At 46.0% G+C, this 11190-nt stretch overlaps 1 long non-coding RNA gene and 1 pseudogene across 1 annotated transcript; one reads left to right on the top strand and one right to left on the bottom strand.

Annotated features, from left to right (window-relative positions):
* On the top strand, window positions 6830-8336 carry Gm38494. The gene is made up of 3 exons (XR_382518.4): window positions 6830-7223; window positions 7685-7888; window positions 8090-8336. It is a non-coding gene; the product is annotated as a predicted gene, 38494 (long non-coding RNA).
* Window positions 6927-7118, bottom strand: Gm3131 (predicted gene 3131; annotated as a pseudogene).
* Window positions 8337-11190: the final 2854 nt, after the last annotated feature.

Raw genomic sequence — 11190 nt, 5'->3', positions numbered from 1 at the left:
TAGTTGGGATTATTTGTTGGTTTTGCTTTATGTTTGGTGGTGTGGGAGGAGGGCTTGTGTGTCCAAAGAACTTTTTGTCCCTGAAGTAAACAGATCAAGGTATTTCTAATTTTTTTTTTCGAGACAGGGTTTCTCTGTATAGCCCTGGCTGTCCTGGAACTCACTTTGTAGACCAGGCTGGCTTCAAACTCAGAAATCTGCCTGCCATTGCCTCCCGAGTGCTGGGATTAAAGTCGTGTGCCCCCACACCCGGCCCGGTATTTCTAATTTTTTTTATTATTTTCATCAATCTTTCTCAGTCTTTATACTTTAGGAAAAGCCATTTGTGTGTCCTTGTAAGCCTTAAGGTTTCATTACAGCCTACGGAACAACGTCGGAAGTGCCAATTATTCATATGTTGGTTCTCTCTTGTCTTCTATAGCTACTATCTTCTCTCTGATGCTTTTTTTGTTGTTGTTGTTTTTGTTTTGTTTTGTTTTGTTTTGTTTTGTTTTTGTTTTTTGTTTTTTTTTTTTTTTTTGGTTTTTCGAGACAGAGTTTCTCTGTGTAGCTCTGGCTGTCCTGGAACTCACTCTGTAGACCAGGCTGGCCTCGAACTCAGAAATCCGCCTGCCTCTGCCTCCCAAGTGCTGGGATTAAAGGCATGTGCCACCACACCCGGCTCTCTCTGATGCTTTTTAACCTCCTGATTTTTTTTTATATATTTGTATATATTCTTCCTGAGAATCCCTGAGAGAACCTTTTTGTTATTTCTAGAATGCCTATCAATTTTTTTTTAAATTTTGTCTTTGGTCAATATGTTTCTTTGTTTAACTCTTTCCTGAGCCTGTCAGCTTGCCTCAAGGAAAGCAATTATGACTGTTTGTCAAAAAGTTTTTTCTCTTTAGTTTGTAAAAAATAGACGTTCACAATGAAAACACTGTTTGTTAAACTGGAATAAGAAAATCTAAAATATAATAGTTTTACACGAACATAACTAAACATCTTTCTGCCCATTCTGAGCACCCCAGTTCTCCGCCAACAGAGAACTCACTGGTAACTGACCAGTACTCATGCCTTTCTTCCTGTTTGTACAAACACAGAAGAGCATGTAAGGGATCAGTGATGACAGACACAGCAAATATTTGCATACTACCTTTCACTTCCTCTTCACAGCTAGTGAGATGCTTTGAAAATCCCCCTTTGTCTATAGCTCTAGCTTTAGCTTTCCGTTTTCTTTATGCCTGGATACACACACGCAGCACACACACACACACACACACACACACACACACACACACACACACACGCATTGCACTATACAAATGAGATAATGCCAAAGAGGGGAAGAAGTTAGGCATTCCCTATAGTTTGAAACTTGACTATTTTCCCAAAGGTCTGTGTATTGAAGGCTTGGTCTGCAGCCTGTGTTGCTGCTGGAAAGAGGCAGGCCCCACTGGGATCAGTTAGGTCACTGGTGGTGTGCATATGAGGAGGATCCTGGGATCCCAGTCTCTCCCCTTCCCGTTTCTCTACATTCCAGTCACTGGGAAGAGGGACAGGTCATGTCCACTGCCTACTCCTACCTACATTGCTACAGACTCAATACTACAAATCCAGGCCACCATGCGCAGAAAGCCTAAGACTGAGCCTAAAGAAACCTTTCTTTCTTGAAGCTGATTTTGTTCGGTAGTTTGTCACAGACACATCCTGTTTTCTCTCTGCTTGCCTCCTTTCCATTGTCCCCAGACCACTGGGGACATAACCAAGTTCAATCACCTGATAAAATGGCTACCTTGTCACTATGCAGCCCTACCTGACCTAGAACTCAGTACATAGACCAGGCTGACCTCAGATTCAGAGATCTGTCAGCCTCTGCCTGCGTGTGCTAGGATTAACAGTGTGACCACCATACCTGGCTCTCTCTACACACACACACACACACACACACACACACACACATACACGCGTGCGCGCGCGCGCACGTTCATGTATGTTGCTTGAGAATTTTGTTCAATATATTTTGACTATGTTCATCTTTCCCCAACTCTTCCCAGATCCACTCCACTTCCATCCCACACAATGTTGTGGAGATTTTTTTTAAAGCCAAGACCAATTTGTACTGACTGCCCCATTATTCTTAAATGTGTGGCCTTCCACTGGGGCACAGCCAGTTTAGCAAGGGCTATACTCTTCCTCTCTCATAGATTAGTGCATCTCTCAACCTCATCAGAGATGTTTCTTTGCGCACTGGACGGTGGTTAATGCACTAATCAAGGTGCAGACAGTAATTGGATGTGGAATGCTCAGCCTTAAATGGGAAATTTATATCATACCCTTTTCCCGAGGCTCAGGGGACATCATAGAGAAGGAGCTATGCAGGCTGGTGAGAGGCCCCAGGAAAGGCTACTGGTAAAGGCAGAGCCTCCATAGTAATGAACCCAGAAGTAAAGGGCTCATGAGAGGGAGGTATAATGAAAATTTATAAGGTGAATGCATAATATTTTCAGAGAATTAATTTTTAAAATGTATTTTTAGAAGCCCTTAGGCTTCCTAGATTTGACTTTATATTGGTTTATTCTCCACTAATCTGAAAGCTCCTTTTCACACACGGCCTTACGGTTCCAAACGTGAGTGATTTCCTAACTTTATAAATAAACCCTCCAGCCCTGGGGATGTCTCAGCATCTCAGCCAAGAATAGACTAGAGTCATGAAATGCAGATAATTTTCTTTGTTCCTCGCCTCTGCTGGTAAAATCAACATATCCACACACCTGAGTGACAGGTCTCTAACTATGCAGAGTGCTAATATGCATTCATTTTGCAAATATTCCCAGCTAATTGCTTTTATATTTCTGTAGTGCAATTAGGCTGCTAGGGCATGCTAAATAGCAATGATGTGTCTTGCCCAGTGGAGCTGACTTCCAAATCCCAGATGACTCTATCTGGCATAAGTATGAAGAAGATATTGAAACCAACAAAGACACAGCTCACCAGGATAGATACAATGCCCGCTGGACAGGGCATGGGAACGGAGGAGGAGTAACCTAGTTCTAGTGAGCGGTGTGGTCTGATGAGCCAGTGAGTGAGAGAGGTCACTTGATACGTTTTTAAAGCTTTACTTAGTTTAAGTTTTACGTGTTTTCCTACAGGTATGTACATGTATCATATGTGTGTCTGGAAGACACTGGATCCCCTGTAACTGTAGTTATAGGCAGTTGTGAGCCACCATGTGGGTGCTGAGAACTGAACTCAGGACGGACAGCAAGTGCTTTTAACCATGGAGCCATCTGCCTCTCCACCTCTGATGAAAGGCTACTTTTTAAGAATCTGTTACTGGGATGGTTTGTATATGCTTGGCTCAGGGAATGGCACTACTTGGAGGTATGGCCTTGTTGGAGCAGGTGTGTCTCTGTGGGCGTGGGCTTTAAGACCATACTCATAACTGCCTGGAAGTCAGTATACTGCTAGCAGCCTTCAGATTATGATGTAGAAATCTCAGCTCCCCCTGTACTATGCCTACCTGGATGCTGCCATGTTCCCACCTTGATAATACTGAACTGAACCTCTGAACCTGCAAACCAGCCCCAATTAAATCTTGTCCTTATAAGAGTTCCCTTTGTCATGGTGTCTGTTCACAGCAGTAAAACCCTAAGACAGTTACTAACTTTGTTTTAAGTTGAAGCAAATGAACATGTTTACATTCCGTTTCCTACTCTAAAGACTATACAAGCTTCTGATTATTATATTCTCTTTGACATCACACCAGCCATGTGGCGACATACCAGCTGTAGAATCCTTCCAACCCTGTTCATTGTAGCCTGTACTGGGTTTCCATTCCAAAAAGCTCCCGGAACTAAATAGATTCACATCAAGTCAACGCCTCTCAGCTATTATGTGTTTTGCAAACATGGAAAACAATACTTGTGCTGACTGGTTTTTAAGTCAACTGGACACAGGTTACTTCAGTTGAGAAGATGCTTCCATAAGATCCAGCTGTGGCCAAGATGATGTGACATTTTCTTCATTAATGATCAAGGTCGGGGAGGGCCCACCAACTGTGGGTAGCTCCATTCCCTGGGCTGGTGATCCTGGGTTTTACAAGAAAGGTTGAGCATGAGGTGCAAGCCATATGCATAGGTTTCTACAGCCTCTGCATCAGCTCCTGCCTCCAGGTTCCTGCCCTGTTTGAGTTCCTGCCCTGACCACCTTTGATAATGAATTGTGACATGTCAATATAAGCCAGAGTGATGGGTGTGTGACCTTCCCAGCCAGCATAGCCACAGCAGGAGACAAGAAGACAGTAACTGGTGTTGGTTCAAACTTGGGGACCCTCTTTACTTACCTGTTGCCTTCACAGAGATTTAAACAGAAAGGTCTGTGGCCTGATTGGTTTTCATCAACAGGACACAAACTGAAACACCTGGGAAGAGGGAGTCTGCTGAGAAAATGCTCCTATCTGATTGGCCTGAAGGAAAGCCTTGTGGGCAGGGCATTTTTCTTGACTAAGGATTGATGTCAGTGTGCCTGTCCCACTGTTTGCAATGCCAGCCCTAAGTAGCAGGCCTGGCCTGCATAAGAAAGCAGACTGAGCAAGCCCCTGGGGGCACAACCCAGCAAACAGCACTCCTCCATGATCTCTGCCTCAGCTCCCAGGCTCTGCTTCCAGGCTCCTTCCTTGAGCTCCTTGCTCTGGCTTCCCTCTATGATGGACTGTGAGCTGAACGCTGAAATAAACCCCTCCTCCCCACACTGCTTTTGGTCAGTGTTTATCACAGGAACAGAAAGCAAATTAAGACAACCAGTGATGAAGAGCCTCCAAAAAGAGCAAGACAGAATGCCACAAGGTCCCTCCAGGCTGGAGGGGACATGGAAACTGTCTCCCACCTAATGACAATTTATAATAAACTCTGAGAAACAAAATCCTTTGGCTTTTGACTTTATATGGCTATGGTACAAGAACATTAGTGGATGTGGGAAAGAAATGTGAAAACCAGATGTTTGAATGTAGTATAGAAACGGCAGTGCATGCCCACTGAGCTCTGCTCCCAAACAGATTACTCTTCCTCCCACACGCAGCCTGCGTGTCAGCGTGCCGCCAGCTCAAAATTGTGATATTCGGTTATTGTGAAAGGGGGGAAAAAGGTTCCTGCTTATCTGGAAAATGGGCTAGTTCTATAACATGTGTGTCTCGTTGGAAGCATCCAGTCAGACACAACCTACAAGCCTATGACCCCATTGAAAGGCTGAGGCAGGAGGATCATGCTGTGGAAGTCAGCCTGGGCTATACAGTGAGACTCCACAGTAAGAAAGGGGAGACAGAGACAGCAAGAGTGAGAGAGAAAGAAGGAGGGGGGAGGAGGGAGGGAGAGGGAGAGAGAGAGAGAAAGAGAGAGAGAGAGAGCCAGAGCCCTATGCCTACCCTATACCTACCTGACAAGAACATCTCAAACGGCAGAGAGATACTTACTTTCCTATCGTCTATTCATCAAAGTCTGCCATGGAAGCAGAATGTCCAGGAGGTGCACGTTTCCATGGATACCGAACCAAACAGAAGAAAACAATTTGTTCCTTAGGACCCAGGAGAGATCTTTTGTCGCAGTGTGACTTGACTACTATTTCCATGGCAACAGACTATGGCGTCCTCCAAGTAGAGAGAGGTGAAGGATGCTATGAGCTCAGGGAGGCTGCAGCTGGATACTCACTCAGGGATTTGTTTACTCAAACGCTGCTGCTGAAGTATTCACAAAGAATCCAATCAGACTCCTATTAAACCAGTAAGAGTGGGGGTCGCTCTGCCCTTTCCTGATCCTCTAGACAACATTAAGATGAAATTAATCTTTTTCTCACATTCTTAAATTTTATATGGTTTTTTTTTCCTGGATGTACATTGGAGCACCATTTGCATACAGTACCCACAGACATCAGAAGAAGGCATCGGGTCCCCTGGGACTGTAGTTACAAATGGTTGCTAGGAAGTGAATCCAGTTCTTTTAATATAGCAGCCAGGGCTCTTAAGTATTGATCATCTCTCCAGCCTAAATTGTGTTTTAGACAGGGTCTTACCATGTAGCCCTGGCTGGCCTAGAACTCAGTATGATCCACCCGCCTCTAACTCCTGAATGCCAGGAGTCAAGAACCAACTGGAAAGCGCTCTCTCTCTCTCTCTCTCTCTCTCTCTCTCTCTCTCTCTCTCTCTCTCTGAGTTTCACCAAGGAGTTCCTATGTACACCACGCCTAGCCTCACACTCACAGGGATCTGTCACCTCTACCTGCCAAGAGAAGGGGAGGTGGGGAGGTGACCAGGAAGGGGGCAGTGAATGGGATGTAAAGTGAATAAGTAAAAAAGTAAAATAAAATTTAATTCTAAAAAATGTATCCATTTATTTAATGTATATGAGTACACCGTTGCTGTCTTCAGACACACCTGAAGAGGGCATCAGATTCCATTACAGATGGTTGTGAGCCACCATGTGGTTGCTGGGAATTGAACTCAGGACCTCTAGGAAGAGCAGTCAGTGCTCTTAACCGCTGAGCCATCTCTCCAGCCCTGGAAATGAATTTCTTGAACACCTTCTCCTTATCAGCAATACAGGTATTTGACAGAAGGCCACTTGCCTTGTGTTACGGGTTTATGCAAACATTCCTGCTCAGTGTGTAGTGTAGATGCCACCCAGACACAACAGCCAGGTGCTACCTCACAGAAACCGAGCCCCAGTGGGTCTGTGAGGACCAGGCTCTGAGGGGACTTCCTAAAGCCCTTGAGCTGTGCTCCTACAACTGCGCTGGAGGAGAAGCTCGGCTGTTTTCATAACAACTTTGTAAGCCAGTTCAGAACACGTCCTCATCAGCAAAGCGCTGGGTGGCCACATCCCCAGTAGGGAGTCTAGAGAAGATGACGTTGGCTCTAACTTCATCGTAGAGAATGTTCTGCGATGCTCAGCAACTGCCTGGTAATCCTCCACTGTGTGGACTCTGATTTCAGCATTATCTTTCTCTGCTTTCAGCTCCAGCTCAACATTTAAGAGGGCAATCTTGGCGTTCTTAGACTCCTTGGGCCGCGTCTCAAACTTAGCAGAAGAGAAAGTGTTCCTGACCAGGACGCCAGCCACCAGCTAAGACTCCCCTAGGGCTCCACCCCTAGGGCTGCACCTTCTTGATGCAAACCATGTTAAGCTTTAGCAGCTCAGCTAAGCGTCATCACAGCATCCACCCTGTTGGCGAGGGAGGCCTTGTGCTGGGAGGTGAGCACGGAGCTCAGAGCTGTCACCGCTGGCTTTTCTAGCATCTTCCTCTGGTCTGAGTGGCCCCACTCCTCACCCTCAGCGGGAAAGATCCTAGTTCACACAGACCTCACCACTGTGATGGCAGCCACAGGGTGGGTGGTGTGCAGTCAGGTCCTTGAGAGGGCTAGCAATTTCATCATCACGTAGTAGATATAGAACATTATGTCCTACCCCTGCCCTGCAGCTTACCGCATACGCAGGGTGATCCGCTGGTCCTGCAGGGCAGCAACTTCCAACCCTGCTGGATCCTTCAATGATACATCCTGGGCTCTTTGCTAATTAACGATAACTTTCATTATCTTTCAGTAGTGAAAAAGACCTTTTTCATGATTTTGAACACAGCATCTGTCTTTTTTAATGATTTGTTTATAACTCGTCTATTTGGTTTATTTCCACAAAATGAACACAAAACGGAGCAGCAGCCAACGGCCTCTGCACACGTCACCCTGTCAGTGGATCAGCAGAGCTCACGCTGAGGCCCAGTGCAAGTGTGAAGACTGGAGACAGAAACTGAATCTCCAGGTCGTGCTTTCTGTAGTGAGCTCGTCGTCGTGTGAGGAGGTGACCAGCTGATACTCTAGGGCAATGGCCTCACCACCTCATCTGACACAGAGAACAACAAGGTAGTTAATCATCCAAGATCCTCAGCTTGTTCCCCTGGTTACCCCCAGCTGTACCCCTGGTCAGGTGACTCCTGAGATTCATGACATCCACAGCCTCATGCTTGCCTCTTCTCTGCCTTTTTGGATATCTGGGCTCAGGGATGACATTGTCTCAGCCCCTGGGCTCTGTAATATCTGACTCCCCACACTCTCCTGTCTAAGGAACACACAAGCAGACTCCTGTCTATAGATGTCTAGAGGACCCTCCTGCACCCTTCACACACCCTGCTGTCAACTTCACACATGTGAGTACACCTTTTGGGGACGTTGTGGAAATGGAGCTACTGAAACGTAGGACACAGTCACTTGCTGTTTCAAAAGGACAATGCTCTCCATGAAGATTCAGTCGAGTGCCAAGATTTTACTAACACAAAGGAAAAAGTGCTGCGGTGTGGCTTTAATTTAAACTTCTCTAGTTAAGTGAGGTTATACATCCCTGTCTTTGTGTGTGTGTATGAGCCATCTGTAGTTCATCTTCCAGAACATTCAGCTCTAATCTTCATCCGCACCTCCATTAGATAGACAGGCCACTTCTAGCACATAATTAAGTTCCACTTGTTAGAGTTTGTGGGCTTTTCAGTTTTATTTTACTGACCTAATTAGCATCTGATGCTTATCTATCAGTCAGTCTATCTCACTATCTCCCATCTGTCTGTCTGTCTGTCTGTCATTTCTCTACCTTACAGAATTAGCCTTAAAGATTAAGTGAATTCAGAACACTAGGTTCACAGATGTGTCTGTCCAGTAAACTTCAGGGATCAGCAGCAATGACTCTTCATCTTCTATAATCACAGACAAGGTAGGGTTAAATCCTGATATTCCACAGAGTAAAGAACTTGCAGTTCACCCCTGACTTAGTAGTTCCCAAGCTGCCTCTGTGAATACAGTTCACTCCCTTCCCCCAGGCTCAAACTTCCCATTTCCTGCTGGCTGAACTTCCTCACACCTGCCTCCAACATGGCTAACCCCTCCCACCTTGCTTCTTTAAGGACTTCAAGGGCTCCCGCACCTGAGAACCAACAGAAGGAAAGGGGTTGGGGGATTGGAAGGAAAAGCCTTGTTTCCAGGGCATTTGGGAACCAAAGCCAACTGTAGCATCCTCCCGTTGCTAGGATACAGATAGACTCTGTATAGAGTCCCTGCCTGGAAACAGAGAGAGGGAGACTAGCTTGCACCAGTTGCTATGGTGAGAAGGGAAGTTCTCTCCATGCCCATTGGTTCCGGGCATGTCATGAGGCCAGAGCTACTTAGAGGCTAAAAGCACCTCATCGAATCACCCCGCTTTAACTTCATGCTTAGTTGTGTGCATCCAGTCCCAGGGCCTTACAAAGATTGGTGAGGAGAGAAAGAGGGCGCTGATCAACTCCGCAGCCTGGAAAATCAAGTCTTTAGAGAAAACTCCATCTTTTCAAATACCTGCTTCTATACGGTCCTCAAGCTAACTGCACTTTGAAATATTAGACCTAGGGCAGTTAGCTAGCACTGCTAGCCCAGTGTTTGTCGAAATGTTATCCCCCAGCCATCTGCTAAGTCAGCAGCTTTGTGGGCCGAGGAAGGACAGACGGGGGGGGGGGGCAATCTGTAATTTTTGAAATAGTGATTTTATTTATAGTTAGGTGAGGGAGGGCAAATACTCTCATTATGAAATTGCTCTTATATCATTATATTGAGTCTGATGGTGCGCCCTGTGAGCTTGGTGGAAGTGTTCCTTCTTCATTTCATGTACTAAGGGTAGAAAGGTCACTAGGAGTCCGCTGGCCAGGGTTCGCACCCCAGTTCCACTAAGTAGCCTCATTGCAAGTTACTTAATGCTTCCAAGCCTAATGATCTGGCACAGGCAGACGCCGAGAACCATGGTAAAACATGATTCATGGCTGACAGACCTTTGGTGACGTTCACAAAGGTCAGGTTTAAGCTGTAGAAAGGAAAAAGCAGGCACATCCAGCTCCAGGGCCACCGGAAACAAGGAGCCTGCACAGATGGTGCTCAGCGGCAAGGCCCACAGCTGGCCACAAGAGGGCAGACTGACCCCAGGGAGGGCCATGCCATATAACTTCACAGGGAGCACCGCCTTTATCCTGGTCTTAGGCCTGACTGACATCTGACCCCCAAAATAACAAATTAATAACACCCCAACCAATATCGGGCCCCAAATCAAGTTGATGCCCCAAATCCTGTAAACACCATTCTTTTGTCTAATTGCCTGGCTCAGATGCGAGACAGTGGAACCCAACTACCAACCTTCACATTCGACTATGGTCTCATTCCAACACCAGTGACTAACCGCATGAATCCAGTTTTCCAGTGTAGGAAGGGATCCTGAAACTCTGAAAGCTTCAAGCCACTCTCTGAGATCCCCAGAACTCTCTTATTATGTATGTTTCCTCATAAAGAGGGGAAATATCTCCAAATGCGTTCTGGTTCCTACCAGTCTCCTCGCCCCAGAGCTGCCTTCCCCATTTCTTTCTCCGCAACGGCAAATACTTAAACATGAGGGAATTTAAACAACTTCTTAGCTTTCTACAGTCTTATAGAGCCGTGAGTTACTCTATAGTTAGATAGTAGCCTTATCTGTCGTTGTCGTCCCCGCCCCAGCCCCACCCCCGCAGCCCCCACCCCAAAGAAGAAACTGTTACAGCGGAGCAGATAAATGTGCCTAAAATGACTCAGCAAATTAGTTCAGAATGGATGCTCAGTTTTTTTTGTTTTTTTTTTTTTGTCTCTTGGGAACTTCAGTGGTCTATTTAACATGTCACAATTCTTTACCCTAAAGGCCAGAAAACCAGGGTTGGGGAAGGAAAAATGTCAGTGGCAGCTTGTGCTACGTGACAGTTTGTTGCCTCTGTGAGAGGCTGTGTGACAGACACCCTGTCCAAGGAGCGCTGTGGCTTCAGCAGAAGAAACACTCAAACCATAGAAAAAAGCCCCCAAGTGATCCAGCTTTAAGCCCTGCAGAAAAGGGCCTCAGATCACAGCCCTCACCTGGGTAATGAGAGACTCTGGACACCCTGAGGGCTCCTCTCCAACACGTGACTATAAAGTAAGACAGCTCTTACCCGACGGAGCAAGCCCATGGCCTCTAAATGAGCAGCCCCGGGGAAGCCACTGTGCAAAGAGAGAGGTTTCTCTGGGGATCTTCGCAGTTTGCATTCCTACCGCATACAGTTTTTATTTTCTTTTCTTAAAGATGTATTTTATTATATATAAATTCACTGTAACTGTCTTCAGACACACCAGAAGAAGGTATCAGATCTCATTACAGA

The sequence above is a fragment of the Mus musculus genome, chromosome 13 (assembly GCF_000001635.26).
Source record: "Mus musculus strain C57BL/6J chromosome 13, GRCm38.p6 C57BL/6J".
Taxonomy (NCBI): Eukaryota; Metazoa; Chordata; class Mammalia; order Rodentia; family Muridae; genus Mus; species Mus musculus.
The sequence above is the reverse complement of the archived record's forward strand: the minus strand, read 5'-3'. Positions and strand labels throughout refer to the sequence as shown.